The sequence below is a fragment of the Schistocerca serialis genome, chromosome 7 (genome assembly GCF_023864345.2).
Source record: "Schistocerca serialis cubense isolate TAMUIC-IGC-003099 chromosome 7, iqSchSeri2.2, whole genome shotgun sequence".
Taxonomy (NCBI): domain Eukaryota; kingdom Metazoa; phylum Arthropoda; class Insecta; order Orthoptera; family Acrididae; genus Schistocerca; species Schistocerca serialis.
This window is the reverse complement of record NC_064644.1, coordinates 34,771,590-34,785,474: the sequence shown is the minus strand read 5'-3', so window position 1 is coordinate 34,785,474 and position 13,885 is coordinate 34,771,590.

Sequence of the window (13,885 nt, the reverse complement as noted above, 5' to 3'; positions counted from 1 at the left end):
GTGGCAGAGGGTCCTTTTTGTACCACTAACCGAGCTTTCCAGCCCTGTTCCACTTGTGAATAGCACGTGGGAAGAGTGATTGTCGGTAAGTCTCCGTATTGGCTCTAATATCTCGAATATTCTCCCCATGGTCATTACGAGAGAGGTATGTCCGTGGTGGTGGTGGTGGGGGGGGGGGGGGGGGAGGGGGGGGGAGGGGGGGGGGGAAGGTAATATGTTGTCCGACTCTTCCCGAAAAGTGCCATCTCGGAATTTCAATAGTAAATCTCTCTGTGATGCACAACGCTTCTCTTGTAACGTCTGCGAGTGGAGTTTGTTTTGCTCCTCTGTAACGCTCTCTCGCCGACTAAACGATCCCGTGACGAAACGCGCCCCTCTCCGTTGGATCTTCTCTATCTCCTGTATCAGTCCTATCTGGTAGGGGTCCAAGATAGATGAACAATAAGAATGGCTCGAACAAGCGCATTATAACCCACTCGTAGATATTTTACGGCAGATACGTTTCCTATGTATACTCAATATGAGACTTACTGCCAGATTAAAATTGTGTGCCGGACCGAGACTCGAACTCGGGACCTTTGCCTTTCGCGGGCAAGTGCTCTACCACTTGCCCGCGAAAGACAAAGGTCCCGAGTTCGAGTCTCGGTCCTGCCAGGAAGTTTCATATCAGCGCACACTCCACTGCAGAGTGAAAATATTCTCTATACGCAATATTTCAGGGTCAAGTGCTAGAGCCTGTGCCGTTCATCAGTTTTCTGGAGGTCAATCTAAATCGTTGCTATCTTCTGGCGTTGCTACTGTGTTATAGACAACCGCATCATCTGCGAACAGCCTTAGAGAGCATCCGACGCTTTCTACCAGATCATTTATATATATTGTAAGCAGTAACGGTCCTGTCACACTTCCTTGGGATCCAACGGAAATTGCCTTTACATCTGTCAATTTTGTTCCGGTAAGAGAGACGTGTAGAATTCTGCGATCAAGGTAGACTTCGATCTGGTCGAAATTGTGCTCCGATACTCTATAAAGTCGTATTTTTTTCACTAAACGGCAGCGCGGGACGGTGTCAAATGCCTTCCTCAAATCAAGGAACACGGCATCGATCTGAGCGCCGTTGTCTTCGGCACTGTGGATCTCCTGAAGGAACAGAGCGAGCTGAGTTTCGCAGGATCTGTTTTCGGAATCCATGTTGATTTTCATAGAGGGGATTTTCCTTCTCCGAGAACGTCGTAATTCTTGAGCGAAAAACATGTTCCATAATTCTACAACAGACTGACGTCAATCATTAGATTACGGAGAACAGCCGCATCGTTGACCGAACATGCTGAGCTACCGTGCCGGGACCATTCGTCTACGCAGGCGGTTCGTCTCCAAGTGTGAGCACTAAAGTGCGTTTACGCCTGTGCGACTTTCCGTGTGCACTACCCGCGTGCTGCCTGTGCACGAAAAGGCACGCAGGCGCACGCACCGGTGCGAGGCCACGCACGCCTCTGAATTATGCGCACGGCGGCGCAGGAGTTTCCCCATAACTAGACGGGGAGACGCGTGCGTCTGTTTGCTTGTGGGGCATGTGCAGCCGCACGGCGACCAGCTGCAAGGGGCACGCGTGTAGACGCACTTTAATTCTCACCGTGTTAGCCGATGGAGGCCTTCGGACAGGGAACTCGACTCGGCAGTAGTGTGGTTCGAAGCCCTGTCCGGGTATCTATGTACACTGATCTCCACAAACAACTCTCGACAAATGCAGCGAAGTGTGGTGTCAGCGCACTGTAAGACGTTCAGTACACACACCATCTCCCGGGTTCGATTCCCGGCGGGGTCAGGGATTTTCTCTGCCTCGTGATGACTGGGTGTTGTGTGATGGCCTTAGGTTAGTTAGGTTTAAGTAGTTCTAAGTTCTAGGGGACTGATGACCATAGATGTTAAGTCCCATAGTGCTCAGAGCCATTTGAACACACACCATCAGATTATTTGACTTGTCGTTCTAACGAAGTAGGCGAGTGTCAGCGATATGTCTCGTGGTCTTATTGTGGCGTGTTTATCTTCTGCCGTTAGGTCAGACGGTAGAAATGCCACTTGCACGCTTAGAGTAGCAGATTGACGGTGACCAACTTTAAACAGAACTTGATTAATTTTCACAAACATTTATTAAAATAATAACAAGCCAAAAAATTACTTAACTTGGTTCTGGATGCTATTTACAATTGACAATCTAAAGTTCCTTTGGTATTGGTACGTTAATCTTATTCTCACATATATGTCTGATACTTGACGAAAGTGTCTATACATTTATCTTCATGGCTATGTACAGGAATATGGTAATCTTATTGGGCGCAGACTGAAACTTGACTATAGACTGGTACAGACATATGTAGAACTCGTACAGACTGTTACAGACAAATGCAGGCTGGTACAGACGGGTGCAGACAAAGGCAGACTGACTAATCGTAGGTCTGTACACTCATTATAATCTCACTCGCGTTCATGTATCACTGTGCGAGTGTGATCCACGAGGAGAAAAGGTTCTGCGTTAGCAGCAATCTCATTGGCTGCGTTACATATTAATACGTGCATCGGCGGAAGCAGAATTTGGTCCGTCTCTATGGCAGCGCCATCTCGTAGTGCGGAGATGGACGAGCGTTGCGCCTGCGCTGTTGTGCTTAGCGGGACGCGCTCTAGTGGGAAGTTGTGTACGCGCTGACTACGAGGAACTATGTACACAACACGAAGGTTCGTTCCGACCTTGTCCAGTCCCAGATCGGTAATGACCTCGATGTCGACAGGAAGTTAGACTCTAATCCTCCCTTTCTTCTGCTGCACTCTAAACCAAGTATGAAAAGAAATGGAAATCAATTTATGTAGTAGTAGTAGTAGTAGTAGTAGCTTTATTCATCCGTAGATCTCTTTTTACAAGGCTATAGGACATGTCAAAGTATTTACAACTTTCGATCAATTTAAAATAATCTAATTCGTATACATATATATTTACAGACTTCTAGTTAGACATAATCTTCAGATTTACTCCTGGTATACAATACCCTTTTTACAAATAAGTTATTAAAATAATGTAATGCCACAACGTTCACTCATATCTCACTATTAGTCACTGCACACACTACACACACATTGTTTCATAACACTTTACTCACTACACACACACACACACACACACACACACACACACACACTGGTGATCTCTGGGCCATTTTCTGTACCGCAACTTTCCATTTGCTATCCTGAAAATCTGAGCATCCCTCCATAATGAGTGAGATGTTGAGCTCAGAAAGAGGAAGAGGTGTTAGTATTGTGCTACGCATAGCTTGGGGGCAAGTATTTCCAGAAGTGAAAAAAGAAGGAAAAAAACAAAGTGAAGGTGTTATGTGGAATGTTGGATGTTTTAAAATTATTATTATTTATTTGTACAACATTTTTTATCAAACCCCTGCTCTGTTTTATCTAAATAATCCTTAAAAGTATAAAATGTATTGCATGACAGATACTTTTTAGCTGCCTTTTTAAATAAGTGTATTTCTGCAATTTCTTTAATCTCTTTTGGTAATTTATTGTACAGTTTTATTCCTTGGTAGAAAGTGCTGTTTTGAGTTTTATGTTTATTTTTTCTTGGTAAATGTAAGCTGAGTCTATCTCTTGTTGCATGCTCACGGACAGAGCTGTTTGTGTACTAATTACCTATGTTATTTTTGATGTGTATAACTGACTGGTAAATGTATTCACATGGAAATGTGGCTGAGCAGAAAGCAGCAAATCACCGACGCAGACAAGAAAAAGCAAATCATTACAAGGAAAGCGAGACATCGCTACTCTCCCTTACCTCATCGACGAAAAATTTTTGTGGCACCGTAATTTTTTTGTTCTAGTTACCGCTCCCCATTCGCTTGAGAGCGAGTTGGCATTTCCGTTGAAAACTTTGCGGCGAATCTGCCCGCCGATAGCGAAGTCATTAGCGGTACAGTTTTTTTTTTCTTCGCGCGATGCCAGGTTGGGCCTTCAATTAGAGGAGACGGTGATCACACTGTGCGCGCGAGGACAGGGCGAGACGGCAGAGGAGGCGGCGGGAAAGGGAAACAGGAGCCACGCGGCCGCAGGGCTGTGTGAAACCCGCCCGATTCGCTACCCTGGTCCGATCAACTCACTTGTCTCTCATCACTTACTCACTTGACGCAGCCACAGTAGATTTTTTTCATTACCCACACCTACGCCAGATAGATCCGCTCGAATAAGAAAAGAAAAACAGTCGCGTGGAATTTTTCACTAGTAGACTATAATGCTATCTTTGACTGTTGCAAAGTATCCACGATCGAGTATCTAAAGAACACTGCATTCAACGAACTTACGACGCGCAGTAACGGACTGATTAAAATTTTCTGTTTCCGAAAAGGCACCTACCACATACTAAAAGAAAGAAACATATACAGGGTGTTACAAAAAGGTACGGCCAAACTTTCAGGAAACATTCCTCACACACAAAGAAAGAAAATATGTTATGCGGACATGTGTCCGGAAACGCTTACTTTCCATGTTAGAGCTCATTTTATTACTTCTCTTCAAATCACATTAATCAAGCGATGGAAACACACTGCAACAGAACGTACCAGCGCGACTTCAAACACTTTGTTACAGGAAATGTTCAAAATGTCCTCCGTTAGCGAGGATACATGCATCCACCCTCCGTCGCATGGAATCCCTGATGCGCTGATGCAGCCCTGGAGAATGGCCTACTGTATCACAGCCGTCCACAATACGAGCACGAAGAGTCTCTACATTTGGTACCGGGGTTGCGTAGACAAGAGCTTTCAAATGTCCCCATAAATGAAAGTCAAGAGGGTTGAGGTCAGGAGAGCATGGAGGCCATGGAATTGGTCCGTCTCTATCAATCCATCGGTCACTGAATCTGTTGTTGAGAAGCGTACGAACACTTTGTCTGAAATGTGCAGGAGCTCCATCGTGCATGAACCACATGATGTGTCGTACTTGTAAAGGCACATGTTCTAGCAGCACAGGTAGAGTATCCCATATGAAATCATGGTAACGTGCTCCATTGAGCGTAGGTGGAAGAACATGGGGCCCAATCGAGACATCACCAACAATGCCTGCCCAAACGTTCACAGAAAATCCGTGTTGATGACGTGATTGCACAATTTCGTGCGGATTCTCGTCAGCCCACACATGTTGATTGTGGAAATTTACAATTTGATCACGTTGGAATGAAGCCTCATCCGTAAAGAGAACATTTGCACTGAAATGAGGATTGACACATTGTTGGATGAACCATTCGCCGAAGTGTACCCGTGGAGGCCAATCAGCTGCTGATAGTGCCTGCACACGCTGTACATGGTACGGAAACAACTCGTTCTCCCGTAGCACTCTCCATACAGTGGCGTGGTCAACGTTACCTTGTACAGCAGCAACTTCTCTGTCGCTGACATTAGGGTTATCGTCAACTGCACGAAGAATTGACTCGTCCATTGCAGGTGTCCTCGTCGTTCTAGGTCTTCCCCAGTCGCGAGTCATAGGCTCGAATGTTCCGTGCTCCCTAAGACGCCGATCAATTGCTTCGAACGTCTTCCTGTCGGGACACCTTCGTTCTGGAAATCTGTCTCGATACAAACGTACCGCGCCACGGCTATTGCCCCGTGCTAATCCATACATCAAATGGGCATCTGCCAACTCCGCATTTGTAAACATTGCACTGACTGCAAAACCACGTTCGTGATGAACACTAACCTGTTGAGGCTAGTACAGATGTGCTTGATGCTAGTACTGTAGAGCAATGAGTCGCATGTCAACACAAGCACTGAAATCAACATTACCTTCCTTCAATTGGGCCAACTGGCGGTGAATCGAGGAAGTACAGTACATACTGACGAATCTAAAATGAGCTCTAACATGGCAATTAAGCGTTTCCGGACACATGTCCACATAACATCTTTTCTTTATTTGTGTGTAAGGAATGTTTCCTGAAATTTTAGCCATACCTTTTTGGTAACATCCTGTATTTTGGTAGCCGTTGCTGTGAAACTGTAACTTAAATGATGTGCCCATTCCCTGGATTGGAGATATTTGCATAACACCACAATGGAGTGAGCACCATATTCCACTCAAAACAGAAACATTTTCAGAATTGTTCTAATTATTATTACAGGAATTCAGTTTTACACACAGTAGAGATACGATGAGTCGTAGCGCATTTTATTTTCAGCTCACTAGCTATAATTTCGAAACAGTTTTGCACGGAGAATGTTAGGCTTGGACTAGAACAAAGTCAGAGATTATGTCTTTATCTTCGTCAGATCTACAACAGTTCTATACAGATTACTAGAGTGTAAAAATTAAAAAAAGTTTTTTCTAGCCAAGGCGTAGAACAGCCTTAATTACTCTGCAAACACCACACTAATTTATTTTGGCTCAGTTAGCTACCAGAAAAATCGTTATCGCAAACATTTAAGGGAAAAAAGTGACAGTGGATCATTAATTTCGTGGTTCCTACAGTGAACGAGTATCTATTAAAAAATGGGATGTACATTTCCTGCAATAAAATTTCTTACATCAGACAAAAACCCAGTTAATGGAATAATTGGCCCTTTTCGTAGCGAATCTAGCAATATTGCTGAAATATAAATTCTTATACACAACCGGCTTCTGTGGCCGAGCGGTTCTAGGCGCTTCAATCTGGAACCGCGCGACTGCTACGGTCGCAGGTTCGAATCCTGCCTCTGGCATGGATGTGTGTGATTCCCTTAGGTTAGTTAGGTTTAAGTAGTTCTAAGTTCTAGGTGACTGATGACCTCAGATGTTAAGTCCCATAGTCCTCAGAGCCAATACTAATCTAAAACTGTCTGTTTTCCTGTCATTTAAGCACTGTGATGAACGGTGTGAAAGTCTGTTTTTCTAATGTGTTGGAATCGGTAGCGATATATTAATGCTACCGCTAGCAATAATAATGTGAACGCGATCAAGAATCATTATCGAGACTCGCGTAAGTTGTTATTCAGGCACTTTAGGAAGCTAACCACACTGAATCGTGCCTCTGCTGAAGAAACGTTTAAACCTACAGACTGTCTCTTGCATTTACACACTTTTTTGGCGGTGCTACGTCACAGAATAGTCAAGGTTTACATGTTAAATAATAAATTATTAGTAACAGGTCCCAGACACACATGTGTCTAATGTAGCTGTAATCATTTTCACATGTACAGTCCAACTTGTAATGGTACTTGAATTACGTAACCATTACGGCACCTCACCTCAACCTCTCGATGCCAGCAATATTCTACTGTTTTTCTGTAAAATAGTTAACATATTTCTGTGACAACATTCAGATTTGATTTCATTAATGTAGAGGTACTTCGATACATCGATATGTATAAATTGCCATGCTATTATTCTTATGTGTATTCTTTCTTTTGTCAATATGATCTTTGACGCACTTGTAACTCTGATTTTTGGGCGCATAAGCGGCTATGAGAGAGTCAAGCTTTGGTAGTCATGTTAAAAAGACGCAAATTGTAGTCAGTTTATGAAATGAGAACTTTAACAGTGAGGAAGATATTTTCAAATATGTTTTATATTGTGAAGTGGTGTTTAGGAACGAGTTATGTGATATTGCAACAAAAGTAATAAAAAAGAAGTGTAACTTAAATTCGGAGTGCTGATTACTTTTTTACATCACCATTGTCCTAACTTGCAAAAGTTTAATCTTCAAGAATGGTTTATGAAACACATCTATAAAACTTTTGAATACCGCAGAATAACACCTACGCCTCTTTGCATCCGAGCTTGGAATCATCACTACTTAGATTTTCGACGGTTGAGCCATGAGTTCACAACGAGACCAGCGTGGGAAACACGAAAAGATGGGTGCCTAGTTTATCCATTATTTCAAGAAATGACTTTATTAACTGTGCTCTAATGACACCTGCCACATAATATAACTTTGTTGTTGCCCGAAAGCCGGCCGAAGTGGCCGTGCGGTTAAAGGCGCTGCAGTCTGGAATCGCAAGACCGCTACGGTCGCAGGTTCGAATCCTGCCTCGGGCATGGATGTTTGTGATGTCCTTAGGTTAGTTAGGTTTAACTAGTTCTAAGTTCTAGGGGACTAATGACCTCAGCAGTTGAGTCCCATAGTGCTCAGAGCCATTTGAACCATTTTGTTGCCCGAAAATGCAATATTTGGCAACGTGAGCAACACTACAATCATAACTAATTTTTTTTTTACCTTCGTTGTGGTAGTGTTGTTAGAAACTGGACTCTGAAGTGATGTCATAAGATATTGAACTTGTGGAACACTACTCGAAAATTAGTTCTATTGTACGTCTCTCGTATATCTAGTTATTTTCAACTACGACTGTTGCAATGCTGACACTGATTGCAGCTAGTATACCACTGGAAAGCGAGTGTCTGACATAAAATGTGTATTCTTTTACAGTTAGGCATAAACGAACACACAACCACCCCGTGCTACTTCAGCTGTTGCACCGAGTATCAGTATACGGCATGTTTCAAATGGATTAATCCAATTTCACTAGACTATACTTTTAAGTGACTGAACACAGAAACGTGGTGTTAGTTTTAACTTTGGCGCCAGTTGTGGTCCTGGGCCAGGTGATGTGGCTAAAATGACTCTGAGCACTATGGGACTTAACATCTGCCGGCCGAAGTGGCCGTGCGGTTAAAGGCGCTGCTGTCTGGAACCGCAAGGCCGCTACGGTCGCAGGTTCGAATCCTGCCTCGGGCACGGATGTTTGTGATGTCCTTAGGTTAGTTAGGTTTAACTAGTTCTAAGTTCTAGGGGACTAATGACCTCAGCAGTTGAGTCCCATAGTGCTCAGAGCCATTTGAACCATTTTTTGAACTTAACATCTGAGGTCATCAGTCCCCTAGAACTTAGAACTACTTAAACCTAACTAACCTAAGGACATCACACACATCCATGCCCGAGGTAGTATTCGAACCCGCTGAGGCGTAGCGCCATATAACGATCCTGCCTTGGAGGCGGTTAAGTAGGAGGGGGTTGGGGGGTTGTTTTGGGGAAGGAGACCAGACAGCGAGGTCATCGGTCTCATCGGATTAGGGAAGGACGGGGAAGGAAGTCGGCCGTGCCCTTTGAAAGGAACCATCCCGGCATTTGCCGGGAGCGATTTAGGGAAACCACGGAAAACCTAAATCAGGATGGCCGGACGCAGGATTGAACCGTCGTCCTCCCGAATGAGAGTCCAGTGTTTGACCACTGCGCCACCTCGCTCGGTCAGGTTAAGTAGGAGATGTGTCTCACAGCTGGAGAGTGACAGATGGTGACGAGAGACTGGATGCGCACGTAGTTTATGCATCAGCCAATAGAGGACCATCTTGGATAAGGGACTGATTTAGTTTCGATTGTGCCCACTAGAGTGCACTAAAGTATAAGAATGTTTTTCATAAGCTGTTCTAGTATTTTCATAAAGGGATATTATTTCTTTTTGTGTATGTAAAATGTTATAAATGCGTTTTAGCAGGATGAATGATGCATGAGTGTGGTTTAAGGTTAATATGAAGATAATTGCTTAACGAGTTATGTAGTAGGATTTAGTGTGGGAACATTGCGAAGAAGTATGGATATGGACAAAGGCGATTTTTGTAGAATAGAGTTGTAAAGTAAGTTTATGGCAAAAGGAAAGTTAATTCAGGTACAAATAACAATAGTAAATAACTTTATGCATATGCAAAACTTCAGCATATTAGATAATTACGTCGGTAAAAAGTGCAGTCGTTAGGTTTACCATTTTGCGATTGGTTATTGATGAAAAGCGCGGACTGACGCGGGAGAATGTTGTTTTGCTATTGGCTGTTGAGTACACTGAGCGATGGTAAAGCAATATTCTTCGCGCGCCTTTCTCTGCTGGTAGAGAAGACTGAGAGAGTATTCTAGAGAAGAGTCGAAGCCTAGCCATGAAAGAAATCGGGCGTGTGCAGTAGTAGTTCCGATGGAAATGATAAGTTGCCGGATCTAGCAGTGTTTCATACATCAAAAGTGTCGGGAAGTGACGGCATAATTATTCCGATGTGTGTGTAGAAATTTCGGAATATTAAGTGAATTTTGTGACGACAAAAGACATATATTCCGCGTGGCGTATTGAGCAGGTCGGTGGCTAAAAACTGTGACTGCATTTGGTACCGACAGACTTAATATTTGGCGAGCGTTCTCAATCAAAAACAATTAGTATTATTGTAGCTATTACGTTTTCGGGAAATGCAACACCATAAACTTGCTAACGTGAGTGAAAGGGATTATGAGTGACTGTGTTAAGACTAGCACGGTCTTGGCAGTGATACTTGTTCACCTAAGTTTCAGAATATATTAATTGAGGACAAAATTTCCAACCTGTCATTTCGTGTTTCTCCCGAAACGTAGATTAGTGAGTTTAATTTCAGCCTGGTTCACGTCGAAGTACATTAGGTTTCACTCGGCTTTTCTACTGATGATCTGCTGAGACAATGTTTACAGGTAGGTGCAGGTTCGTCGTAAAGGGACGGAAAGAACCGTTCCGCCGCACCGCGACCGTAGCGGTCGCGCGGAGGTGATGTGGTCTCCCTGGTTCAATCTGCTCGCTCGATGGCTCACTCTCTCGTTTCTAAACCAGCGTGGCGAAAGCACGGCGACGAGGGGCTTTCCGCGTCCTCTGTTTGAGCGGCGACAGTTCAGTCACCGCACCTCACACAGCGCAAGGCGCGTGCGAAGCCCGAACTGCAACACCACTGGCCTCCAACACAGTCGCCTGGTTTCAAGGCACGATAGAGCGTGGCGGGGGGAGGGGGGGGGGCTATGTTCTGAAAGACTCCGTCCAAGCGTTCCTCCCTTTACAACAACTTTGACTGAACTGCGACACCACACGAAAATTTGACAGTCCTATGCCGAAGGTAAAACTCGCCCAATGTCCGTAGATGATATCGCTGTTTCATTTTACGGGTCCATTAACTGATATTCCTACACCAAGCCTGCCTATAAATTTCGTAAATCTGCATATAATAAACGTCAGACTTCCGTTGGCAGCCAATGAAATAAGAACATGTAAAGCTTTGCATTTACTTCGTGGGTTCACTTTCATCGTAAGAGGCGCCTGAACAATTTATATATTTGAAGATTCTTCCGTTCGTAGTCAAGGCCAAAGCTGTTGTGTCTAATTTTGATCTAAAATATTGTAAATACTCACACTGTAATTAAATAAATTCTTTTCTAATCAAGCTGTTGTTAAATGAGTTACTTTAAACTGCTTTCTAGCTGCTGCTGTGGAAAAACGAATGAAATATTTTGTAATATTTGAAACTACCACGTAATGGCCGCTGAGCGTTCCACCTCAGCGATGTTCTGTTTCCTGGCGGCGCGGCACCTATAACTTCTCGAAATTATTTAAATTTTGCTTTCAGTAACAACAAGCCTAACATATTAGACATGTATTAACAATTACAACATACACACTTCCTCGTCGTAAATGACTCTTTCTCCTAGAAAAGCGACAACAAAAGTAAGGTAGACAGAAGAAGTAGAGGCTATTACGACCGCTTTTTTATAGAACAAGGAAAAGTACTATTATCTATAATTGCAGTTGTCAGGGATGGTAGATATACTGTACAGACTACGACCCTGATGAAAAATAATTATTGTATTATTGTACACTTCAGACAGTTTAGTTATAAGTCACAAAAATGACGTTGTCTTTAATGCCCAAATTTTAAGACGTTGTAGCGTGAAAATCGGATGTAATCTTTTCGAAACCATCGCAAAGGGTTCACATATGTTAATAAACACCACGTATATCATCGCAAAGGTGCATACAGAATAATCCAAACAGAATTTTCCTTCATTTATACTCTTCTTTTTCGCAATTAGATGCTCATTTCTGCAGTATTACAGTAACGCAACAAATATGGTTACAACCTTCACGTACCAAATTTGACGACGTTCAGTGAGGGAAGCGCACAAGTGGACTGTAGATGAATGGAATTAAAGAAAAGAAAATTTATGTCATTTCACTGGAACATAATGCAGCTGATTCCTTCCAAATTCCTCCTGAAAGAGAGCTCGTGATCTGTCTCTTCATAACTTTGCATTCGGAAGAATGTCCACCAGGTCCATGAAAGAATGTCATACAGCATCTCATTGAACATACGTGCGTTCAGATAGCATTTCTGAGAAAGTGCGGGTAGAGCCATGTGTGAGTTCTTGTTACACAATCGTTTGGTCGCAGGGGAAAGCTTAACTACTTTCCTACTTCTTATTTACGGCCATAAATTGCAGAACTCTAGGATCGTTAAGTGGACTGGTTGAGTTGGAACGGCTGTTCAATAACATCGAATGTGATATAGTGGGGATATCATAACATAACATGGCGAAAAAATTAAATTCAAATAAAACTGAAATCAGAACATTTGGCTCACTACAGACGAACAGATCATGATGCAATTTCACTAGTAGGTCTTCTTGTAAAGAACAGAATAAAAAAGAATACTACATATATTTAAGTAATCTCAGCTAGATTTATTTTAAACAACAGCTATTCCAATGAAATCATTGGAATCTATGCAACAAGCACTTTACAATTTTAAAGGTCAACAGAAAAAAAGAGGCACAACGTTGTAAAGAAATAAACTCATCATGCAGGAAATGCAAATGTAGATAACAAATGTCTATTTAAGAACAGGGCTATCTCCATCTTACAAGAGAAGATTAACATAGCGGAAAAGGCAATTATTTAACAAACGTACTTACGCAAACATCAAAAGCTGTTGAAAGCATGAAGAAGTAAAGGAAAACAGTGTCACAAACGAACTGGGGAGCTACAGAAGAGAAGGCGTGAATTTGGAGAAAGCAACAAACAGGATTGCCTGAATACACTGAATTTGGAAAACTTTTGGAAATGTCTTCGAGAGGACGTGAGAAGCTATATGGTAAGAGAAGGGACTGAAGAAAGCAAAGCAGGAATTTATCCGTAACAGACATCACATTTCATCAGTGAGGATGGCCGATGGTACAATAAGTAACAACACAGAAAACTATACAATCTTTTGAATTTTTCCCCAAACATCTGTATAGGCCAACAAATGACTCAGAGACATAGTTAATTATGAAAATAACATAAACCTGTTCAAATGGCTCTGAGCACTATGGGACTCAACTGCTGAGGTCATTAGTCCCCTAGAACTTAGAACTAGTTAAACCTAACTAACCTAAGGACATCACAAACATCCATGCCCGAGGCAGGATTGGAACCTGCGACCGTAGCGGTCTTGCGGTTCCAGACTGCAGCGCCTATAACCGCACGGCCACTTCGGCCGGCAGCTAAACCTGTATAGCTTGCGATCGTAAGCTGAAGGTGATCTTTCTTCAACAGTGGTTGTCAAGCAGCTGATAACGGTGATATTATGCTCAGTGATAATTTAGACTGGTGACAGGCTTCGCTTCATTGGCTATATACTTGGAAAATGCTGTGAATCTACAAAGCAGGCTCTTTACAGTTCATTTGTGCATCTCTTCCTAGGACATTGTTCATGTGTACAGGACTCATACCCGGTAGGATTAACAAGGGGCATTGAACGTATACAAAGCAGGGCAGCACGAATAGGTTTGTCTGACTCACGGCACAGTGCCATGGAATGTTGGAAAAACTGAAATGGCGAACTCTTGAAGGTAGACGCCAAGTGTCGGGAGATTAGATTAGATTAGTACTTGTTCCATAGATCATGAATACGACACTTCCGCAGTGGCTAGCACACTGGACTCGCATTCGGGAGGACGACGGTTCAATCCCGTGTCCGGCCATCCTGATTTAGGTTTTCCGTGATTTCCCTAAATCGCCCCAGGCAAACGCCGGGATGGTTCCTTCGAAAGGGC